The sequence below is a fragment of the Prionailurus viverrinus genome, chromosome B1, assembly GCF_022837055.1.
Source record: "Prionailurus viverrinus isolate Anna chromosome B1, UM_Priviv_1.0, whole genome shotgun sequence".
NCBI classification, from domain to species: domain Eukaryota; kingdom Metazoa; phylum Chordata; class Mammalia; order Carnivora; family Felidae; genus Prionailurus; species Prionailurus viverrinus.
In genome coordinates this window covers 166,919,739-166,945,012 of record NC_062564.1, presented here as the reverse complement: position 1 = coordinate 166,945,012, position 25,274 = coordinate 166,919,739, and the positions used below count along the sequence as shown (strand labels likewise).

The 25,274-nt window shown below is 35.5% G+C and overlaps 2 protein-coding genes across 6 annotated transcripts in view; both read right to left on the bottom strand.

Moving 5' to 3' along the window:
- GABRA4 (gamma-aminobutyric acid type A receptor subunit alpha4) overlaps nucleotides 1-25,274 on the bottom strand; it is a 142,982-nt gene that overhangs the window by 3,130 nt on the left and 114,578 nt on the right. The gene's annotated exons all lie outside the window — the stretch shown is intronic.
- The window catches only part of LOC125164161 (cytochrome c oxidase subunit 7B2, mitochondrial), a 166,022-nt gene that overhangs the window by 108,728 nt on the left and 32,020 nt on the right, over nucleotides 1-25,274 (bottom strand). Inside the window, exon 1 of one of the 5 annotated variants that reach the window (XM_047856698.1) lies at nucleotides 1,723-1,741. The exons of the other annotated variants lie outside the window; for them this stretch is intronic. The gene's annotated coding sequence lies outside the window, so the exon portion shown is untranslated. Of the gene's footprint in view, nucleotides 1-1,722; nucleotides 1,742-25,274 lie in introns of those variants that run through there. 5 annotated transcript variants of the gene reach the window in all.

Genomic DNA, 25,274 nt, shown 5'->3' with positions numbered 1-25,274 from the left:
GCCCTAATATGATTAGTATTCAGCTTTTATCTATATTTATCTATAGTTACCATTCCATTTTCTATAATGCTTTGAAAGCAATTTCTCCTCTATTTATTAATTCAGTGAAGATGTATTGAGCACTTACTAAAGTATACAAAGGGGCAAACTGGATTAACGAGTATTCACAATTCCTTCTGTAAGAATGGTACTATCCAAAATGTGTTTCATTTATGTCCTCAATATTCTTTACTTGTGTATATGTGTATCTATCGACATTTACTCTGCCTAGCTTATATTATATTTGTCTATATACACCTTGCCTATCTATATATACACTATATAGTATGTGTGTGTATATGCTATACATTTATAGTTTATTTGCCTATATACACCCTGCCTAACCTAGCAATACAACTCTGTCCCTTGCAACCATCCGTTTTTCCCCAGGTTTTGTTCTATCATCAAGCCCCAAAGATTAAATCATTATGGTCCAGTCTGTTCAACTTAGCAGTCTTTGTTATTCTCAATAATATACTTGGCACTCTAAGGCAAGGGGAAATGTAAGACTAGATCATGTCATGAAGGAGTTTTCAACCTGTTTTTTTAATGACAGCTTTCCTATTCTCCTTTTTTTCTGCCTATCCTCACCTGAAATGTAAGCTTCTCCTTAGGAGAGATTCCTATTAACTTTTTACTAATAGACCTTTTAGCACATAGTATGTGATCAATAAGCATTACTTAGCTGATTAGCTACTTTCCAAAATGATTGAGGTGGCCTGCGTGAAAACAGAAATATATACTTAGACAAAAACATGTAAATACACTGTTGGATAAACATACACAAACTATAGCTAAATAAAAAGGGGCTGCAAACTGTTTAAACCATACTTTTCGCTCAATAATTTGTTTAATAATTTGGACACAATAACTATTTTAAAAAATATTCATGTATAACTATATTTAAAAATTAAATCTAGGTCTCTGCTTTCCCACAGCTATTACAAACAGAGAAATACAGATTTTTGTAACCTTATTTCCAACAAAAGAAAATATTTCATTTTATTAAAAAACAAACAAAATATTTTTCCTGGGTGGTAAATTCTAAGTATTTATTACAAGGATCATTAAGGAAAAAATCAGAGCACATATCTCCCTTAATGATCTTAGGCAAGATGGAAAAATTGACTGGAAATTGTTAAAATTAAAGTGTTGCACTGAACAAGATATACGGCTCCATCCAGAATTTATACTGTGATTCTACTATCACTCTTTGTGTTACTGATGCATATATCAGTCGATAATTATTTTTTAGGACAATTTGGTAAGCATTTTGAAGACCAGAAAAAGTCTGCTAAATGAACATAAATTTCTTGTACTTTCCAAAATACACAACGTATCCACACTGTATTGATAACTCACATGAAAAACATACCTCAATATTAATATCTATTTCCCACTTCCCAAAGGGTAAGGCTTTACTTCATTTTCATGTACAGTACCATATGAAGTTATGTGAACACAATTTTGGCCTGTAAAGCACTGCAAAATGTAAATTGATTACTAACACTGTAAAGAAGTATAGTTATTTACCAGTGTTATACAAGTGAGAACAAATCGTTACTCTAGAAAGGCCTAAAACATAGCCTGCCAATACTATAGCAAGCTGCTGAAGCCATTATCCCTGATGAATAAGGGATAATGTGTATCACATGTCCATGCACCTACAGAATCAAAACTCACCAGAGCTAGGATAGGCATCTAATCCAAGGGTAGTGAATCCATTAGGTTGGCTTGTGATATTAGATGAGGGCCTGTCCAACTAGAAAAAAATTACTGGTGGCAATCTATTTCTTTCTCTTTGAATCTGAACTAAGTAATGCCAAGAAAATTAAGGAGTGATAGAATTGAAGGTGATAAAGGACACAAGTTATTTGGGGATATATGTGCAGAGGACTGTAACAGAGTTGCCATCAGAGGTGTTTTGGCCCATGATAGGATCCAAGATGGTAAGTGGTCTCTGAAGAGTACTGACTTTGCAGTTCAATACAAATCAAACTGTATTCAAATAAGAAAAGTTTATCTTTTTCCCCAGCTTTACTGAGATATAATTAACATATAACACTGTGTAAGTTAAAGGTATATAAGTTGGTGGTTTGATATACATATGTACAGTGAAATTGTTACCAAGATAAAGCCAGTTAACACAACCATCACTTCACATAGTTAATAACATTTTGTGTGTGTGGAGAAATTTGGGGTGGGGAGAACACTTGAGATCTACTCTCCCAGCAATTTTCAAGCAAACAATACAGTATTGTTAACTACAGTCACCATGCTATGTTTTAGATCTGTCGAACTTACTCATCCTACACCTGGAAGTGTGTACCCTTTGACCACCATCACCCACCCCTCTCCCCCCATCCCACACCAGCAACAACCACCCACTCTATGTTTCTGTAAGTTCAGGTTTATTTTAGAATCCATATATAAGTGAGATCATACGGTATTTGTCTTTCTGTCTGACTTACTCAATTTAGCATATTGCCCTCAAGGTCCATCCATGTTGCTGAAATGGCAGGATTGCTTTCCTTTTTATGGGTAAATAGTATTTTATTTATTATACCATATATATATACATATATATTATACCACATACTATATATTATACCATATATATATTTTACCATATGGTATACCATATTATACCATATACTATATATATTATACCATACCATATACCATTATACCATATACCATATATTATACCATTATATCATATACCATATATACATGCACACACACCATATTTTCACGATCCATTTATCTATCAACAGACACTTAAACTTGTTTCCATATCTTGGCTTTTGTAAATAATGCTTCAACAAACGTGGGAGTAAAGATATCTCTTCCTATGGAAATGACTACATTCCTTCAGAGTATATACCTAGAAGTGGGACTGCTGAATCACAAGGTAGTTCTATTTTTAATTTTTTGAGTAACCTCAATACTATTTTCCACAGTGGTTACACCGACTTACATTCCCACCAACAGTGCACAAGGGTTCCCTTTTCTCCACACCCTCTTATGATACTCACTTTTATTGTGAAGAGAGGCTTTCAGGAACCTAATCCTGTATTTATCTTAGGAACAATGGTTTGGTATTCTCTAGCTCAGTGTTTGTGGTGACTTCACAGATCATAACTATTGTAAGTAACAAGAATAGACTGTATATTTTTTTTAGTATAGTTGCCACACAATGTTGCATTAATTCAGGTACACGACATAGTGATTCAACAACCTATACCTTATGCTATGCTCACCACAAGTGGAGCCACCATCTGTCACCATACCACAGTATTACAACACCACCGACTGTATTCTCTATGCTGTGCCTTTTATTCCTGTGAATTATTTATTCCATAACTGGAAGTCTGTATCTCCTACTCCTCTTCACCCACTCTGACTATCCCCACATACCCTGAATCTACCTGAATATATATTAAAGTTTTATAATGTATATGATTGTCAAATCACTATACTGTACACCTGAAACTAATATATTATAATTATATGTCAACCAAACTTAAAAAGAAAGAAAGAAAGAAAGAAAGAAAGAAAGAAAGAAAGAAAGAAAGAAAGAAAAGAAAAGAAAGCACTAGATTTCTGAGTACCAGAGGCTTTTGTTAATAGTTTACACGGTTCCAAGCATGATACAATGGGTGTTTTCTCAACCCATGTCTGATTTGCTTCACTCCTTTTCCATGGTTCTTTCATTGTCTCTAGTATCTTACAAAACTATGTGGTTAAAGTTATTTCTATACCTTTTGGGGTTTCTGACATGGCTTTTTGTTCTAAACTTTCTATTATTTTTTTTCTTTCAAAAGTGTTTCATGATATTATTAAAATGATATATATCAGTTAAATGAAAAAAAAAACCCACAATGAGTTTATATTGATACCTTTGATTCCAATCCAATATCACAGGAGTCATTTTAGCCTTCCCCTCTTTCCTTATTTAAACCTCTTTCTGCAATAGTGAGAAAACCCAGGTCTCATTATCTAAAGTTTATTTGTCCAATTCTAGTATATACATAAAAATTTTAGTGTGTATAATATGTATATAAAATATATGCCTTGCTATTCCAATCATGTTAGAAACACTTTTACTAATTAAATCACAGCATTTATATACATTTTTTTTTCTCTTTGGCTATACAATATCCAGTTAAGATTGTGTTTTCCACAATAATTTTGGTTATTTTCTTCCCTATTCTCTTCAATGTGGTTATATTACTCTTTTGTAATATAGTTAGATTTATTTTTTAGTTTATATCCTATTTTGGCTTCTCCCTACTTTCTCATTTAATTTTATATTTGTTTATATTGGGGATATGTAAAATCTTACTATTATTCCAAGAGTCAGAATTGTACAAAAAGATATGCCAATAGAAGGGTCATTAATGGTGTATTTTAAATCAATTGACTCTAATTTACAAGTCGTGAACTTAAATGTTTTCCACTTCAATTCTAGAACCTGTATTTGCTACATGCAGTTCTATATAACTACAGATTTTCACACAGGTAGGATGAGAAAATCTAAAAGCAAAAGAATCAAATATCTTTCTTGTAGACAGTTCAAGTGAACTCAGCTTCTTTAAAATTATTTTAATCAGAACAAAATATTTTAACTCTATAAATTAAAGCAACAAGATATACTGAGTAGAGTGTAATTTTTAAGTTAGATTTACTAATTAACTTTTAGTGACTCTTAATCCTTTGAGATTGAACAAATACAGTACAATGTATATAAATACATGCACCAACATATATTAACATACTGTTTTTAGAGCTTTCACATTTATTTACCTTAGTTACTGGCTACCTAACACACTGAGTTTTAAAAAAATGTTACAGACGTTAGTAAAACCTCTAAAATAGAATTACTCAAGGTATTTCTCCTTACAGACTACATGAAAGGAACTCTTAGTTATGAATCCCACAAAAGGTCAAGATAGCTGACAGACTTGAGAATATGAATAAGTAAATTCTACAGTTGCTCTATCCAAGACAGTAGCCACTAGCTATAAAGAGTTATTGAAACTGAAATAGAAATTAGTTAAAACATAATAACTGCCATTTGACAGGTCAGACATTTCTATCATTCCAGAATGTCTGGAATGTTTCTATCATTCCAGAATGTTCTATCGGACAGCACTGTTCTACTCTATAAGTTCCATGAGGCTACAGGCTAGTTTCCTGGGGCTGGCATATAATAGCCACTCAAAACATATTTGTGAAAGCAATGACTAAATGCAAAATATCAGGAACAAAATAAAGCAACAAGTAACAAGAGGTATTTATTACAGAAATTTTATAATATAAGACAATGAAATTAACTTGTATATCCTACAAAATGCAGTCATCAAAATGATAATAGTTTTATAATGGAATATTATAAAGCCACTAAAAGGGGTATTTAGAAAAATTAATGACTTGGAAATACAGTCATGTTCTATAGTTAAGCAAAATAAGCCACAGCAACATTTTAATGGGAAATAAATATGAAACAATAAACACTATAAAGAGAGTGAAACCTAGTTATCAGATTATATTCTAACTTTCGTTTTGTCAATTTATGTTTCCTAAAGTTTTTAAAACAATGTTTTTTAATTTGTCATAGGAAAAATCAAGATTTTTCTTGTTTGTTTCGTAAAGCTTAAACATTTAACTTCAGCCTAGATCTAGGATTTATTCCCAAAGAAATTAACAAGATATACTGATCAAAAATAATTATATAAGTTTTACTTCATTATAAAGAAATAAAGATTTCTATATAAGAGTGTTCAATATTTACTCCTAATAAAATACGAAAAGAGAATAACAAAAATATATGACAATCATCACAGAAGAAAACATAATAAAGCATTAAAACATGCTTTTGAACAATATTAAAAATACAGCAAACTAGACAAGTACATTATGCTACTCTGATTTATGGGTTGAGTGAGAAAACTAAGCTAAAAACTATATAGATAATATGATTCTAAGTTTATTGAACTTAAATAATGTAGAGGCAACAGAAAGGTGTTTAGGCAGTTAAACACATGGACCCAGAGGATAGACAAGTAACTGTTTTAAATGGATTTCTCTGGGTGTTGGGTAACAATTTTTTTCCTCATACTTTTTTTTATAGTTTTAAAATGCTCATCATGAAGTCTGGTTTTGTTTTATAATCATAAAAATAAAATGATATACATACATCCAAGTTCGGAATTATCTGCTCCTCCAAGTTCCTACAGGTCAGTGAGGGATAAAAGCCAGGGAGAGGATATGACTACAGGCCCAGGATGGGGTACGATTTCCTTCAAAAGCCCTTGACTAACATCACCTGTCTCAGCTGTACTTCACACACTCACCTCAGCTCAGCACTAGAGGACTGGATATTGACTTTTACTTCTCAGGGCTACCTTATATGGGATTTTATTTGCCATGCTGTCCCTTTGTTTTATTCCTCAACTGCAAAGTCTGGTTTCCACTCCTTTAGTCTCCTCTCATAGTGCACTTCATCTAGCACTGGAAGGAGATTTACAAAAAAAAAAAAAAAAAAAAAAAAAAAAAAAAGATATTAAATTGAACAAGATATTCTCTCTTGAATAGAAGATGCAGTTTTTCATCCCAGCAGTCTCTCTTTACATAGAAAGGGTAAAAATAATAGTTGAAGACTAAAACTACTTCTAGGGGAAAAGACATTTTTTGAGTAATTGAGAAAAAGCCTTGGGCAAAGCTATTATGACAATTTTTGTGCCCGTCCAAAGTCATCACAGCTGAAGTTTTTATTTTTATTATTTATTTTTATTTTTTAAAGAGGAGAGAATATTTGCAGTGGAAGAAAATCACAACTATAATGACTTCAAAATTTCATAGATAGATGAAATGGTGACTAGGAATAAAAGTAGTTGGAACAATGGTGATATGGTTTGATACAACTAGTAACAAAGGTACAAATCTTTAAATGTAAAAGTTAAAGTTCAAGTGGTCACAGGTAGAAAGACTGAAAATGTTGTCAATATTATACACACGGACATGACAAGTGAAGAACAGAATAGAGAGGACAAGCACACAATGACAAGAAAGGTGGCCTAGTGGTTCAGGGCACAGAAGCTGAAGCCTGACAACAACAGTCAAAATCCCATCTCAGCTATCACGAGCTGTCTAACCTTCAACAAGTTACTTAGCCTTTCTTATACCTCAGATTTCCCTACTATAAAAGGAAGGCAGTAATAATACTTACCCCACACAGCTCTGAGGAGAATAAAATTATACCACATAGTAAGTTTAATAAGTGCTAGCTGATTCGGACTGTGAGGTACTGAATAACTATTTCAGTGGAATCTGTTTTATTTGGCTTACAAACACCATAAAATGCTAATTTCTATTTAAAATTTAAAGACCAGTTTGAACTGAAGTCATGAATACTGGCCTCTAGTTGCAGTTCTTCTACCTGGAAGTGAACTGTGGCCTCACTATTTTCTTTTCTAAGTCCCAGTGGTGTCATGAGGAGGTGTACTGGGGTAAGCTTTACATTCTCTTGCTGCTTTGAAATTCCTATGATCTATATAGCTGGGAGGAAAAAAAAAGTGTTTTAATACTGCTGCTTACAAAATATTTTCACAGTAGGAACTGAAATAGTGGAGCATTTCAACATATTTATGTAACAGCTAAATTAAACAAAGAGCGAGTACAATTTCCCAGTGGGAAAGCTACAGAAGTAAAAACTGATCAAAACAAAGAGTTTTCAGAATGTATGCAGTAGTAAAATTTCAGTGCACAGAAGAAAAGCCCTGAAAAACCAATGCTGGTGAGAGCAGAGGAGTAAGAAACAATATAGTAAGCATTTTTTCTCTTTTCCTTCATAGCCTCATAGAGAGGTGGAAGGAATACTGATAACAGATAAATTCCACTATCACAGTTGTATCTTTCAATATCACAATCTAATTTAACTAGTATGTATTATCTTGTAATTAATTTAGTTAGCTTATTAACTATTAAAAGCAGGTGGGGATTTTGAAGAATTTTTAAAAATCTTGGGGCGCCTGGGTGGCGCAGTCGGTTAAGCGTCCGACTTCAGCCAGGTCACGATCTCGCGGTCCGTGAGTTCGAGCCCCGCGTCGGGCTCTGGGCTGATGGCTCAGAGCCTGGAGCCTGTTTCCAACTCTGTGTCTCCCTCTCTCTCTGCCCCTCCCCCATTCATGCTCTGTCTCTCTCTGTCCCAAAAAAATAAATAAACGTTGAAAAAAAAAAAATTAAAAAAAAAAAAAAAATCTTATGTCTGGCCTCTAAGAGCCTGTATGTATGTATGTATGTATGTATGTATGTGTGTGTGTATCTCACAGAATAAGCCTATATATAAGATATGCTATACATAATTTGGTGCATTAAAATATATGGTGTTTCTATGTACCATAGAATAAGATATATATACACAGTTAAAGATAAAAGGTTGAATGCATTCAAGTAGACAAATAAATGACTTAACAGTGGGATCATAAATTCAAATGATTTTCAGGTCCAGGAAGGCCAAGTAAATAAGTACAATGGGCAAAGTAGATACACAGCCAAACTGAAGTATGCTTTCTCAGAAAAGCTGCTCACCAAGTGCCTGTGGACTGCTGCCAATGGGAATGAATGGAGGCCCAGGGTTCCCAGGTCTTCTCATTTTTTAAACAGAAACAAGAATCTAGAGGTGAATGTAAAATCTCTCTCTCTTTCTGTGTGTGTGTGTGTGTGCGTGTGTGTGTTGCAAACCAATTTTAAAACATCGTATAAATCAAGCAGACACATCTCTGAGGCATATGCAGCCTGTGAGCTGCTAGTTTACAATCTTTAGTTTTATTAAGTGCTACAGAAAAAATATTTGTTGACACTTTATAATGCTTCAGATGTTTAACATGCTGTAACATTTCTTCTCATAAAAACCTTAATTATTATACCAATTTTTACAATTTTATGGGAAAATTGAGGATCAGGGAATCTAAATAATGTCTACATAGTGACATATCCAGTAAGTAGAAAATCTGGTTTCAAAACTAGATTTGTCCAACTCCAATGTCCCTTTCTGTTATAAAACTCTATCAAGAAAAAGGATGTGTGAAAAAGAGAACTTTATGTTAGACACGGGATGGTAGGTAAGACTTGAGCAACCAAGGGGGGAGATACCAAATGGTTTTAGTTAGAGCCAATTTGTGAATACTGAGGGGAAGGAATGAGCATGGTATTTTTAAAGAACAGCTTGGAAACTGGCCTGGTGACAGTAGATATTTCATACTGGCAAAATCAGGGAAAGTGGATCATATATAAAACATAAATATTTAATTTAACATTTACCACAAAACAGAACATTAAAAGCTAATAAGCTGAAGATACTGCCTTTTTCTATTCATGTTTTAATGGTAATAGTGCATTTCCTTAAGCTTATTAGCTTTTATGTACTACCAATGTCAAGCAACAATCAACAACATCCTTTATTGTCTTTACTATTTTCCTAAGAGAAAAAGATTTTGAAAATCATGCTGACACATGTACATGAACAAAATTATCTGATGTACTGTCCTCCTAAATCAGACAACCAAAAGCAACCCCCAAATAAAGTTATTCCCATATTTGAAAAAAAAGTTATGTCCTTTCTAAATGAATTATTCATAAGTTACATTCTTTATGTTCACCTGAAGATACTCAGTTTCCCTTAAAATGTCTTACTCTGACATCCCAGAGAGCATGATCTCATCCTCAAAGGAGTTAAAAAGCTTCCTTGATCATTACAAAGAAAAAAGCTTCCTTGATCACTGCAAAGATCACTGCAAAGAACGTAATTTACATTCTTAAATAAATAATTTGCTTAGTTTCAAACTCACAAGAAGACTTTGATTCCTTTAAAAATCTAAATTGTACTATCCCCATTAAAACAGTCTTCTCTTTAATAGGAAAATCAGAAATAATATAAAACATGAGAAAGGAAGTTAGCCTTGAATTGAAAGTTAGCTTTCAATCAGCCTTGAAAAACAGACCAGTGTTGCCAGAACCTCTGATGTTTATTTTCTTCAAAAGAAACTGGATTTTTTTAAATGTAAAGTATCTTAATTTTTTTATTTTTTAATTTACATCTAAATTAGTTAGCATATAGTGCAACAATGATTTCCAAAGTAGATTCCTTAATGTCCCTTACCCATTTAGCCCATTCCCCCTCCCATAACCCCTCCAGTAACCCTCTGTTTGTTCTCCATATTTAGGCCTCTTATATTTTGTCCCCCTCCCTGTTTTTATATTATTTTTGTTTCCCTTCCCTTATATTCATCTGTTTTGTGCCTTAAAGTCCTCATATGAGTGAAGTAATATGATTTTTGTCTTTCTCTGACTAATTTTCCTTATCATAATACCCTCTAGTTCCATCAATGTAGCTGCAAATGGCAAGATTTCATTCTTTTTGATTGCCGAGTAATCCTCCATTGTGTGTGTGTGTATATATATATACACACACACACACCACATCTTCTCTATCCATTCATCCATCAGTGGACATTTGGACTCTTTCTATACTTTGGCTATTGTTGATAGTGCTGCTATAAACATGGGGGTGCATGTGCCCCTTTGAAACAGCATACCTGTATCCCTTGGATAAATACCTAGTAGTGCAATTGCTGGGTTGTAGGGTATTTCCATTTTTAATTTTTTGAGGAACCTCCACACTGTTTTCCAGAGTGGCTGCACCAGCTTGCATTCCCACCAACAATGCAAAAGAGATCCTCTTTCTCCGCATCGTCGCCAACATCTGCTGTTGCCTGAGTTGTTAATGTGCGCTATTCTGACAGGTGTGAGGTGGTATCTTGTTGTGGTTGTGATTTGTATTTCCCTGATGATGAGTGATGTTGAGCATTTTTTCATGTGTCAGTTGGCCACCTGGTTGTCTTCTTTGGAGAAGTGTCTATTCATGTCTTTTGCCCATTTCTTCACTGGATTTATTTGTTTCTTGGGTGTTGAGTTTGATAAGTTCTTTATAGTCTTTGGATACTAACCCATTATCTGATATGTCATTTGCAAATCTTCTCCCATTCTGTTGGTTGCCTTTTAGTTTTGCTGATTGTTTCCTTCCCTGTGCAGAAGCTTTTTATTTTGATGAGGTCCCAATAGTTCATTTTTGCTTTTACTTCTCTTGAGCCTGGAGACGTGTCTAGTAAGAAGTTGCTGTGCCTGAGGTCAAAGAGGTTTTTGCCTGATTCTCATCTAGGATTTTGATAGCTTCCTGTCTTACATTTAGGTCTTTCATCCATTTTGAGTTTACTTTTGTGTATGGTGTAAGAAAGTGGTCCAGTTTCATTCTTCTGCATGTCACTGTCCAGTTTCCCAACATAATTTGCTGAAGACAATTTTTTAAACTTTGGCTGTTTAAAAAAATTTTTACATTTAAAAACTGCAGACCTCCCTCCTCCTTCCCCAGCTTGTAACCTCTAGATAAAGACTACAATAGTGATATAATAGGATTAAAACACAAGGACCTACCCACAAAGACAAAATCTAGTGAAAGATATAGAGATGTTATTAGGCAGTTAAAATGCTGAGATATTAAAACTGTAAAAGATGATTTGAGAACAAGAAATTGGTGGGGTCACTTTCTCAGTCTTAAAGAACAGGGAAGGCCTTCCAAGACCATTAACCTGTACATTGAGACCTAAAGAAAATGTGGGAATTAGCCAGGGCTGGGGACTGAGTGGGAAAGAATGGTGGCAATGTTCAAACAGAAGAAATGGTTTATACAAATGTGAAGAGAAAAGATACTGCTAATTAAATTGGGGAAACATAAATGTCACTCATTGACTTTCTTTACTACATACTTTCCCCCAAATTTCCCAACAAAGTGAAGAAAACATTGTAGCATCACTTATATCTTAGTATACTAACTCAAGCAGTAAGTGAGTGAGTTTCAGGCCACTTTTCATTCATGAAACGATTTGCTCTGCATTAACTACAAGAGAAGGAGGAGGAAATATATAGAGATTATTCTAGTGGTTTAATATACTGTATTTCAAAGTTAAACCTAACCTAATTATTTGGTTTGGTATAGGCTCACACACTCCAGGGGAATACTTAATAATTTCTTGAGGGCAGGAGACTTTTTTCAACAATACAGCTTTATTTCCCCAGCTCAAGATTCTGATGGGTACCATATGCGAGTGTGAGTGACTCTGCGTGCGTGCGTGTGTGTGTGTGTGTGTGTGTGTGTATGCATGTGTATATTTGTCTGGGTTCCAGGTGTTTTAAAGATTCTCAATGACAGCCCTAGCCTTCTGCAGATGATGGAGAAGTGTCTTATTCTTGAGGCATTTAAAGCTGGAAATAAAGGTAACTAGTCATAATAGTAACTAACATAAAACAGGGTTGACCACTTTCATAAAGCCATTTCAGGGACACCTGGGTGCCTCAGTCAGTTAAGCCTCCAACTTCTGATTTTTGGCTCATTATAGCTCATGAGTTTCAGCCCTGCATTGGGCTCTGCACTGACAGTGTGAACCTGCTTGGGTCGGTCTCTCTCTCTCTCTCTCTCCCCTCTCAAAATAAATAAACTTAAAAAAATCCATTTCATAAACATTAATGAATATTCCTTACCACAACCTTGAGAGATAAATGCTGCTTACCACTCAAAAAAGCTATGTGTGATTTTCCTCTATTTATTTATCCAGTAGCTGGAAGAACTAGAACCTCAAAGTCTGTTGACTCAAGATGGAAAAAATATTCTTTCAGGAATTGTGTGTGGTCCTTAACATTGGATAAGTCTGATGAAAAATGCATGGATAAATGAACAAGCCCTCACCCATGGGCTCCACAATAGGGTTGAGATTGTTGAAATCTCTGTCTCTCGTCCGAAGTATGGTCTCTTCCTGCTATCCATCATAATACCCAGACCCTAGCCCTACCAAGCATCCTCCTTTCTCTTACTGCCATGGCCACTGGTACAACCTCTTTGATTTATACTCAACCTGACTCAACTGCTCCTTCTATGTCCTCTTTTTTGACTCAGGTTCCTAGCAAAAGAGCACAGATTTAGGACTCTGGGCGAAGTTGGCACAGTAAAAGGAGCCTGACATCACCCTATCCCATTGTTTTCAAAATAGGTATCATTCACATCCAACTCAATAATCCAGAGAACAATCTGAGTACTGGCAGAACAAACTCCACAACCAAATATAAAGAAGCTGCATCTGAAAAGGTAGGAAGTTCAGAAAGGCTGAGGGAGGCTGCCCACCAGAGGGAGGGAACTACTCATGTGGAAAGGGAAGAGAAATGGGATCTTACACCAGAAAGCTCACATGGGGAAGACTAATCCCCATAACATTTGGCTTTAAAAACCAGAGGGGCTGAATTCCATGAGTTCGTAAAACCAGTGGGACTTGGAACCTGGAGCTTTAAAAGTCAGCTGACTCAGCAGTGGGCAAACCAGGGCAAGTGACAGCTGGGTCAGCATCCTTAAGGAGACAGCAGGCTGCACAGAGAGACAACATAAAAATGGCAGGTTACACAGATTATACAATTCTGGGAGCAAATGGGAGACAGATCTATTCCTATTGATGAATGAGTATTTTCCTTTCTCTGAAAATAAGAGAACTGGCAGGCCCCATTTTCCTTTCCCACCCTTTGCCATAAATATACAGACACCTGAAAGAACCAGGGATGTATAGATACTTGATACCTAACCCAATAGCAGGGCACCATACCCACAAGTTCTGAGGGCTCACCCATTCCAAGCTGGCTAGCCTCGGTGACACGCTCTGGGAAAATTTTGTGAAAGCCACACATGTGCCCCACCCAGCTACCAGGTACACAGCTGCCACCAGGCATATCCACCATGCTGGGCCTAGCTAAGTGTCCCCAGGCACTGACCCACACTACACTCAGCTGTGCACCCCCGGCTGCTATCATGCACAATGCCCAGCCACAGGGCCAAACCACCACACTGCGCCCAGCCACACACCCAAACGCTATCATGCATAGGGCCCGGCCACCATAGTGCTTCAAAGGGGACGGGCACAGGACTAGTAGCCCAGCAAAAATTTTGCTAACACCACTGCCCTGCTCCCAAGTTCCCCAGTGGGCATGTCTCCTCATAACTGGCTTGCCTGGTTCTCACTAACACCTCAGAGCAAGCACAGTTCACAACAGGCCAAGAGTCAGTACAGACAACTGCACTGAAAGGAAAAGTGACTCAGACACAACAGCAAAACATAAGCAACACACACAGAATACTCTCCTGAAGTGCCAGGTTCTGGTGAACGGGGAACAGGGAATTGCAAGCCACTGAGGCCCTTTTCTTCATTAAAGTCACTACTTTCAATAGCAAAAGACACAGGTGACTTTCTTAAAACAGAAACAGACACAGAGAGGCAGACAAAATGAGGAGACAGAGAAATTTATTCCAAATGAAAAACAGAACAAGGCCACAGCCAGAGATCTAAGCACAATAGATACAAGTAACATGCCTGATAGAGAATTTAAAACAATAATCATAAGGATTCTCACTGGACTTGAGAAAAGAGTAGAAGAGATGACTGGGACCTATAACACAGAAATAAGGAGTTACATAACCAAGATAAAAGGTACAACAAACAAAGTTAGAAACATGCTTATCAGTAGAATGAACACCAAGATGGAAAAAGCAGAGGAATGAATTAATGACCCAGGAGACAGAGCAATGGTAAGTAATCAAGCTGAACAAAAGGGGAAAAAGAATTACAGGAAGCAAGAATAGACCTGGGAACTCAATGGCTACATTGAATGTAATTATATTTGTATTACAGGAGTCCCAGAAAAAGAAAAAGGGCAGAAAACCTATTTGAAAAAATAATGGTTAAAAAATTCCCTAATCTGGGGACAGAAACAGTTAGTTATCCAGATCTAGAAGGCACAGAGAACCCTTATAAAATCATCAAAAGCACATTCACACCAAAACATGTTGTAATTAAATTTATAAAATATAGTGATACAGAAAAAAAATTTTAAATCAGCAAGACAAAAGAAGTCATTAGCATACAGAAGAAAACTAAAAAGAACACCAGTAGATTTTTCAACAGAAACTTTGCAAGCCAGGGGTGCCTGCGAGGCTCAGTAGGTTAAGTGTCTGACTTCCACTCTGGTCATGACGTCACGGTTTCTGAGTTCAAGCCCTGCATCAGGTTCTGTGCTGACAGCTCAGAGCCTGGACCCTGCTTCAGATTCTGTATCTCATTCTCTCTCTGCCCTTCCTCCACTGTGCTCCATCTCTCTGTCTCTCAAAATAAATAAATGTAAAAACAAAAATTAGAAACTTTGCAAGCCAAAAGGGAATGGTATGATATATTCAAAGTGCTGAATGGAAAAAATCTGAAGCCAAGAATACTTTATCCAGCAAGGTTACCATTCAAAACAGGAGGAGGAATAAGAGTTTCTCAAACAAATGAAAAATAAAGGGGCTTATCACCTCTAAACCAACTCTGCAAAAAAATGTTAAAACGGACTCTTTGACTGGAAAGGAGAGACCAAAAGTGACAGTATAGAAGTAGGAAACACAAAACCACTAAAAATGAGTATTGCTGTTAGAAATAAAACAAGGAACTTCACATACACACACACACACACACACACACACACACACACACACACAAGGATACAAAACATAACATATACCTAAAATGTGAGAAGAGAAAAAAATGGGTTCAAACTTAAAACGACCATCAACTTAACATAGACTGCTATATACACAAGAGATTATATACAAACCTAATAGTAACCCAACATCAAAAAACACTAATAAATATGCAAAGAACAAAGAGAAAGAAATCCAAATCGCTAAAGAAAATCAGCAACACAGAAAGGCAAGAAAGGAAAGTCTAGTTTATCTGACATAAGAATTGCTACCCCAGCTGTCTTCTGACATCTATGTGCATGATGGATGTTTCTCAATTGTCTCACCTTTATTTATTTTTAAAAGACATTTGTTTATTTTGAGAAAGACAGAGAGAGAGAGAGAGAGAGAGAAAGAGAGAGAGAGAGAATCCTAAGCAGGCTCTGTGCTGTCAGCACAGAAATCGATGTGGGGCTCGATCCCACAAACTGTGAGATCATGACCTGAGCTGAAATCAAGAGTTGGATGCTTAACTGACTGAGGCACCCAGACACCCCATAAATCTTCTCTTTTAATTTTTTTTTAACGTTTATTTATTTTTGAGAGACAGAGAGAGACAGAGAACAATCAGGGGTGGGGCAGAGAGAAAGAGAGACACAGAATCCACAGCAGGTTCCAGGCTCTGAGCTGTCAACACAGAGCCCAACATGGGGCTCGAACCCATGAACTGTGAGATCATGACCTGAGCTGAAGTCGGATGTTTAACCAACTGAGCCACCCAGATGCCCCTCAACTTCTCTTTTAATTAGCAGGTGTCTTTAGGTCTAAAATGTGTCTCTTGCGGGCAGCATATAGATGAGTCATTTTTTTATCCATTCTGTCACCCTATGTCTTTTGATTGGGGAATTTAGTCAATTTACATTTAAAGTAATTATTGATAGATATGTATTTATTGCCATTTTATTACTTGTTTTGTGGTTGTTTCTGAAGATTTTCTCTGATCCTTTATTGTCTTTCTCTTTCTCTTTGTTCTTTGCATATTTATTAGTGGTTTTTGAAATAACCACTAATTTGGGATGCAGCAAAAGTGTTTCTAAGAGGAAAGTTTATAGCAATATAGGCCTACATCAAGCAGCAAGAGATATATCAAATAAATGACCTAATTTTGTACCTAAAGGACCTAGAGAAAGAACGACAAACAAAACCTAAAGTTAGCAGAAAGAAGGAAAATAATAAAGATTAGAGCAAAAATAAATGATACAGAAACTAAAGAAATAATGGAACATATAAATGAAACTAGAAGCTGGTTCTTTGAAAAAAATCAATAAAATTGATTTATCCAGACTTATCCAGATTTATCCAGACTTATCAAGAAAAAAAGAGAAAGAACTCAAATAAAATCACAGACGAGAGAGGAAAAATACAACCAACACCACAGAAATATAATCATAAAAGAATATTATGAAAAGCCGTATGCCAACAAACTAGACAACCTAGAAGAAATGAATAAATTCCTAGAAACATATAAACTACTAAAATTGAAATGGAAGAAATAGAAAATTTGAACAGACTGATAACAAGCAAAAAAACTGAGTCAGTAATCAAAACCCTCCCCCAAAACACAGGTCCAGGACCAGATGGCTTTACAGGCAACTTCTACCCAATATTTAAAGAAGAGTTCATACCTATTCTCAAACTATTCCAAAAAATAGAAGAGAAAGGAAAACCTCCAAATTCATCTTAATCAGACCAGCATTATGATACCAAAACTAGATAAAGATATTACGGGAAAAAAAAGAGAGAAAGAGAGAGAGAACTATAGGTAAACATAACTGATATTGGATATTGAACACAGATGCAAAAATCCTCAACAAAATACTAAGAAAGTGCACTCAGCAATATATGAAAAAATTACGCACTGAGATTGAGTGGGATTTATTCCTGGGTTGCCAGGGTGGTTCAATGTTCACAAATCCATCAATGTGATACATCACATCAATAAAAGAAAGGATCAAAACATATGATCATTTCAAGAGATGCAGAAAAAGCATTTGAAAAAGTACAACATCCATTCATAACAAAAACCCTCAACAAATTAGGTTCAAAGGCAACATACTTCAACATAATAAAGGCCATCTATGTAATACTTTCAGCTAGTATCATCCTCAATGGGAAAAAAATGAGAGCTATTCCCCTAAGGTCAGGAATAAGACAAGGATGTCCACTCTCAATGCTTTCATTCAACATAGTAATGTAAGTCCTAGCCACAGCAATCAGACAACAAAAAGAAATAACAGGCATCCGAATCAGTAAGGAGGAAGTAAAACTTTCACTATTTTCAGATGACATGATATTATATATACAAAACCCAAAACTTCCACCAAAAAACTGCTAGAATTGATAAACGAATTCAGTCACGTCCCAGGATACAAAAATCAATGTACAGATTTTGATATACCAATAATGAAGCAGCAGAAAGAGAAAATAAGAAAACAATCCCATTTACAACTGCACCAAAAATGATAAGATACCAGGAATAAACCTAGCCAAAAACGTGATAGATCTGTACTCTGAAAACTACAAAACACTGGTGAAAGAAATTGAAGACAACAACAAAGAAATGGAAAACATTCCATGCTCATGGTTTGAAAGAACAAATATTGTTAACATTTCTATGATACCCAAAGCAATCTGCACATTTAATGCAATCCCTACCAAAATACCAACAGCATTTAAAAAAAAAAAAAAGTTTTTTTGAATGTTTATTTATTTTTGAGAAGCTGACAGAGTGCAAGCAGGGCGGGGACAGAAAGAGAGAGAGACACAGAATCTGCAGCAGGCTGCAGGCTCTGAGCTGTCAGCACAGGGGCTCAAACTCACGAACCTCAAGAAAGTGACGCTTAACTAACTCAGCCACCCAGGAGCCCCAACAGCATTTTTCAAAGAGCCAGAATAAATAGTTCTAAAATTTGTATGGATCCACAAAAGACATTGAATAGCCAAAGCAATCTGGAAAAGGAAAAGCAAAGCTGGAGGCATCACAATTCTGGACCTCAACTTACATTACAAAGCTGTAGTGATCAAAACAGTATGACAGTGGCACAAAAATAGACACACAGATCAATGAAACAGAATAGAAAACCCAGATATAAAACCACAATTATGTTGACAGTTAATCTTTGACAAAGCAGGAAAGAATATCCAATGGAAAAAAGACAGTCTCTTCAACAAATGGTGCTGGGAAAACTGGACAGCAACATGCAAAAGAATGAAACTAGACCACTTTCTTAAACCATACATAAAAATAAATTCAAAATAGACAAAAGACCTAAATTTGAGACCCGAAACCATAAAAATCCTACAGGAGAACACAGGCAATAACCCCTTTGACACTGGCCATAGCAACTTCTTTCTAGATATGTCTCCTGAGGCAAGGGAAACAAGAGCAAAAATAAACTATTGGGCTTACATCAAAATAAAAAGCTTCTGCACAGTGAAGGAAACAATCAACAAAACCAAAAGGCAAGCTATAGAATCAGGAGAAGATATGTACAAATGATATATCTCATAAAGGACTAATATCCAAAATATATAAAGAACTTATACAAGTCAACACACAAAAAATGAATAATCCAATTAAAAATAGGCAGAAGACATGAACAGACATTTCTCCAAAGAAGATACATGGATGGCCAACAGACACATGAAAAGATTCTCATCATCACTTATTGTCAGGGAAATGTCACTCAAAACTAAAATGATATATCACTTCACACCTGTTAGAATGGATAAAATCAACAGCACAAGAAACAACATGTGTTCACAAGGACATGGAGAAAAAGGAATCCTCTTACATTGTCGTTGGGAATGCAAACTGGTGCAGCCACTGTGGAAAACAGTATGGAGGTTTCTCAATAAGTTAAATATAGAACTACCTTATGATCCAGCAATGGCACTGTTGGGTATTTACCCAAAGAATACAAGAACACTAAAATCAAAAGGATACATATGCCCCCATGTTTATATCAGCATTATTTATAATAGTCAAGATATAGAAGCAGCCCAAGTGTCCATCAATTGATTAATAGATAAAGAAGTGGTGTATATATATACAGTAGAATGTTATTCAACCATAAAAAAGAGTGAAATCTTGTCATTTACAATGACACAGATGGAGCCAGAGTATTGTGCTAAGCGAAATAAGTCAGTCAGAGAATGACAAATAGCAAATGATTTCTTTCAGTCATATGTGGAATTTAAGAAACAAAACAAACGAGCAAAGGAAAAAAGAGAGAGAGAGAGAGAGAGAGAGAGAGAGAAAGAGACAAAGCCAAACAACAGACTCTTAACTACAGAGAACAAACTGATAGTTACCAGAGGTGAGGAGCATGGAGGAATGGGTTAAGTAGGTAATAGACATGTCGGAGTACACTTGTGATGAGCACAGGGTGACTGATGTATGGAAATGTTACATCAACTATATTGTATACCTGAAACTAATATAACATTGAATGTTAACTGGGATTAAAGTGAAAACTTAAAAATAAATTAATAATAATAATAATAATAATAATAATAATGTGCATGGATTTTAGAAGTCAGAGATCTGAGTTCAAATTCAGAATCTGACATTTACAAGTTCAGGTATAGAGCAGTTCTATAGCACTGCGTTAAGAAAATGAACCAAAGTCAGAATGTTGGAGTCTCAGTTCAAGTCCTCACCTCTTCCTAGGTGTGTAACATTGGACAATACTCTGTATCTAACATGGGGACAGCAATGCTACCTACCCAATAGAGCTTTGGTGTTAATTAAATATAAATTAAATAAAGTAGAAAGCACTTGGAATATGGCAGGAGCTCAAAACATCTTGCCATTTGTTGGTAAAGGTATTATCATGCCCTTCATTTAAACCACAGTCAATTTTGCTGGCTAAATTATCAGAAGACTGAAATTGATATCCAGTGGATAAATGGATTAAAATACTATAAACTATAAAGAGAAAAATATATTTGCTCTTGGATTACAATTCACTCTGTGTCTCGAATCAAATTAAACCAAGTTTTCTCTTAGTCGGTGAACTTCAGCTTACCAATCTATGTTTTTTTAAAGCTTAGACTTCTGTGAAAACTAAATCTAATGCATAATTTACAACATATAATCAAAATCCAATATTTAATTTTATTTTATATTAAAATAAGAGCAACAAAGCTGGGGGGGGGGAGAAAGGTCAGAATTTGCTTAATTCATGATACGTTGAAGATTCACAATATATTAAAGTCAAAGCTGAGGTGTTCTTAGTTACAGTGAAGATGCAAGAAGATCCCAAAGGAAGGACGTGGTGAGTAGAATTTCACCCCTGAAATCTTCACTGGGGAGATACTGTTTCAATTGCAACATCTAATATGCAAAACTAAAAAACCGACAAGCTGAAAGCTATCTGGTCTTCATTTTATATTTCGTTTCTGTAACTACCAAAGAACATATGGCCCATCATATTGATTCTTTTCTGCATTTTTTTTTGTTCAAAGAGCAGAATATATTCTCAGGTATATTAATCATATTTCAAAATCAAGTTTATGCTTTGATATGTAGGTTTTATAGTCCCTGATGTGTTCTAAAAGTACACAGTTTTTTTGGTCTGTGTATACCTAAATATATGAGGCTTTAAAAATATCCTTAAAATGTAAACTTGGCCAAATAACTGCAAATCTAGCAGATGTTTTATGGAAATTTCTCTCAACACTGACATTTTTGTGTATTTGGTAAGACTGGCATATGAAATTCTATGCTGGTTGCTTCTCTTCTGTTATGTGTTTGTTTGTACACAGACATAACCGCAGTACTGTTTAACTAAAATGCTCCCTATCTGAGATATCTCTGGTTACCTGCTGTTCTACTAACTATTCTCTGAAAATTACATGCTCATTTCGGTCTCCCCAAACTGCATATTAAAAATGTTTCATATCTTCCCTTTGTTTCCAGGACTGTGGCTAGGAACTAAGACTGCACAGCACGTCTAGAACAGGTACCTGCAAATGGGTTAACTACCATACTGCATATAATGATATCTTCTGCACATGTGTTTCTAATCATTTATTACTAATTATTTTTCATTTTTCTCTTTTGCTTTTTCAGTAGGCATCTTTTAGATTTTCAGGAGGTGTCACAAAACAATTAACTGAACAGGGATCAATGAAAGGCATTTTAAATCCAATGGCAAGAGCAAAATATCACATTTTATTTAATATTTCTTTCAGAGAATGCATTGCCCACTAATTTTGCCTGCCATCTTCTAGAGTCACTTTTAACCTTTTTATTTTTATTTATTTATTTTTTTTTATTCCTTGTGTCCTCAGTTGTCCTTGGAAAAGAGCTCAGAGTTGTTCCATATTTTCACTCTTCAGTATAGTACCTCAATTCTAGGCTATGAACACTTCCAGCTCATCTTTAACTGCGTAAATGACAGTTTTTCCCACCTCCAACCCACACTACAAACATCCTCTAGATTAAATTTTCTAAAACACCACTTTCATCATGGCACAGTGTTGTTCAAGATCCTTCTGTGGTTCTAGTAACTATGGGAAAAAGCCCACACTTCTTACACTGTTAGGTTCCCAGTGCTAGGATATAGTATCTCATTTTAGTTATCAATTTAACCTCCTATGACTTCCCAATTTACTGTTGCTCCCACCAGGATAAATTCCTTTTCATTCCCCATGTGTCGATGCTTAGTCTGCCTCAGTGATTTTCCAAATATTCACCTCTTCTTTTTCCCTCCATCTCTACAGCTATCCAAATCCTATCTGTCCTCTAGGACAAACAAAAGTGTCACAAATCCTATAAAAAATTTCAACTGCTCCAACCCTCAAGTCATATTATTCTCTGAACTTACACTATACTCACCCTCTAACCACACAACGGGAAGTTTATATGCTGTACTGCATCGCTTCTGTTTTGAACTACTGCTGGTCCAAGTAGATCATAAACTGCTTGAGGCCATGGAATTCTCTATTCTATCTTTCCTTCCTATTATCCACTGTACTTTTTTCATTGCCGGAAACATATTAGATACACGAGAACATAAAGTGGACTCATTATGATAATCTTTTTTTAAAAAGTTTACAAAATGCAATTCTAGTCCTTGCACTATTACCTAAGGATACATTAATGATTGTCTAAGAAATGTGAATGGGGCAAATCTGTGTGTGGTGCAAAATATTAAGATCAAATTTCTATAACTAAAATAAAAGGTTAAATGTACTAGATAGTGAGATTTAAACAATCTTTTGGTGAGTCTCTTTATAAAGATAAGAGGACCACCTGATTTTCAGAGCTTCAAACACAGGTTTCTGTATTACTCTTTTCAGAAAAAAGCTTTTCAATTTTCTAAAATAGGAATTACAAAAATAAACAGGCAGGGGAGAGCAGACATATCTGTCTACCGTGAGAGGGAACACAGAGTAACCTAGAACAGTACATGAGGGCTCAAATTAAAGGAGGAGGGTATTCACAGAGAAAGTCTCCAAGTCTCCCTGTGACAGAGTGTCAGAGTCTGAACTGGGTAAAGAAGGCATCCTCATGGAAGAGCAAACTGAAGTGAGACATGAGTTGGGAAAGCATCTAAACAAGAGAGAGGAGGGAAAGCCTAATACACATACTCTGAACAAGCAGAGGGAGAAGTGCTCCCTATGGAAAGGTGGCTGGATGTCAGATGTCAGCCCCTATGCACGATGAGAACGTCCATGCATGGATGTAGTCTGCTTTGAAGTGTCAGAGTTAAAGCAGGTGAGAAGGATCTTCAGGAATGTAATCTGGTCCATCAGGGAGATCAAGAGCTCAAATGGAGTGAAAAGGATATTTGTAAGTGAGGAAAAGGCTAACAATGGATGTCACAGTCCAAGCAGGGGGAGGAGGTACGAGGATAGTGTATAGGATCTTGAGTGAATATCCACATATGAGGAGTCAGAGTTGGAAGAGGATACGAAGGGCATCTGTGTGGGGGAGGAGCTGGAAGGGAAGACAAGATATTGGTATATTAGGATAACGTATTTCCTGAGAGAAACTTGGAAGACTGGTTTCTCAGAATCACAGATGAAAACTACACATGCAAAAAAGGGAGAAAACTAGAACAAGTCCTGTGGTTCTAGACTGCTATTGGTTGTACTAATGAGAATTTAAGGATTTCACTATACAGAAATAATTATTGACAGGATTTGTGTGTGTGTGTGCGCGTGTGTGTGTGTGTGCATTATACTTATTTATATTTCTTAGATCTATCCACTGTAAGGTCTGGAAGCAGTGACACTCCAAAAGCAAATGGTATACCTGACTCCTGGGTTTTAGCTTCTACCATTCTCTATTAAAAGAAATCAGGCCACTTGAAGAAAAGGCTGATTCTAGGTCTGAGACAGAGAAAGTATAAGATAAGCTACAAGTATCTGATATGGAGATATTAATATCCAAAATATGTAAGGCACTCATACAACTTAATAGCAAAATAATAACAATAACAACAACATCAAGAGAAACACCCAATTTAAAAAATGGTCAAAGGACCTGAACAGACATTTTTCTAAAGACATAAAAATGGCCAATGAACATATGAAAAGGTGCTCAGCATCACTAATCATCAGGGAAATGCAAACCAAAAATACAATGAGGTATCACCTCTAACATGTTAAAATGGCTATTATCAAAAAGTCAAAAGATAAGGGTTGGTAATTATGTGGAGAAAAAAGAACACTCTAGTGGGAATGTAATTTAGAAGAGCCAAATAGAAAACAGTATGGAGATTCATCAAAAAATTAAAAACAGAACTACCTTACCATCAGCAATTCTACTTCTGGGTGTATGTGTGTGTGTGTGTGTATATATATATATATATATATATATATATATATATATATATCAAGAGGAGTTGAAATCAGTATCTCAAAGAGATACCTGCCCTCCAATGCTCACTGCAACATTATTTACAATAACTAAGGCATGAAAACAACTTAAGTGTCCATCAACAGATAAGGAGAATTACATATATATCAAATTTTCTTTATCCATCCATATATACCTATATCTATGTATCTTTATATATATATAATTCAAAAATTTATATATAATATATAAAGATACACACACACAATGGAATATTATTTAGCCATAAAAAGAAGGAAATCATTTCATTTGTGACAACAGAGATGAACTTGAGGACACTATGCTAAGTGAAATAAGCCAGACACAGAAAAAGAAATACTGCATGATCTCACTTATATGTGGAACTTTAAAAAGTTGAATCCATAGAAACACAATGGAAAGTGGTTACCAGGGCCTGATGGTAGGGGAAATGAGAGATGGTGGTCAAAGGGTATAGGCTTTCAGTTTCAAGAAGAGTAAGTTCTGGTGACCTAATGTACAGGATGACTATAGTTAATGATAATGTACTGTATACTTGAAACTTGCTAAAATAGTAGATTAGATCTAAGTCTTCTTACCACAAGGAAAAAAGTTAACTGTGAAGTGATGAATATGTTAATTAGCTTGACAGTAATAATTCCTTTGCAATGTACACACATATCAAATCATCACATTATACAACCTTAAGTATATGCAATTTTTATTTGCCAATCATAATTCAATAAAGCTGGCAAA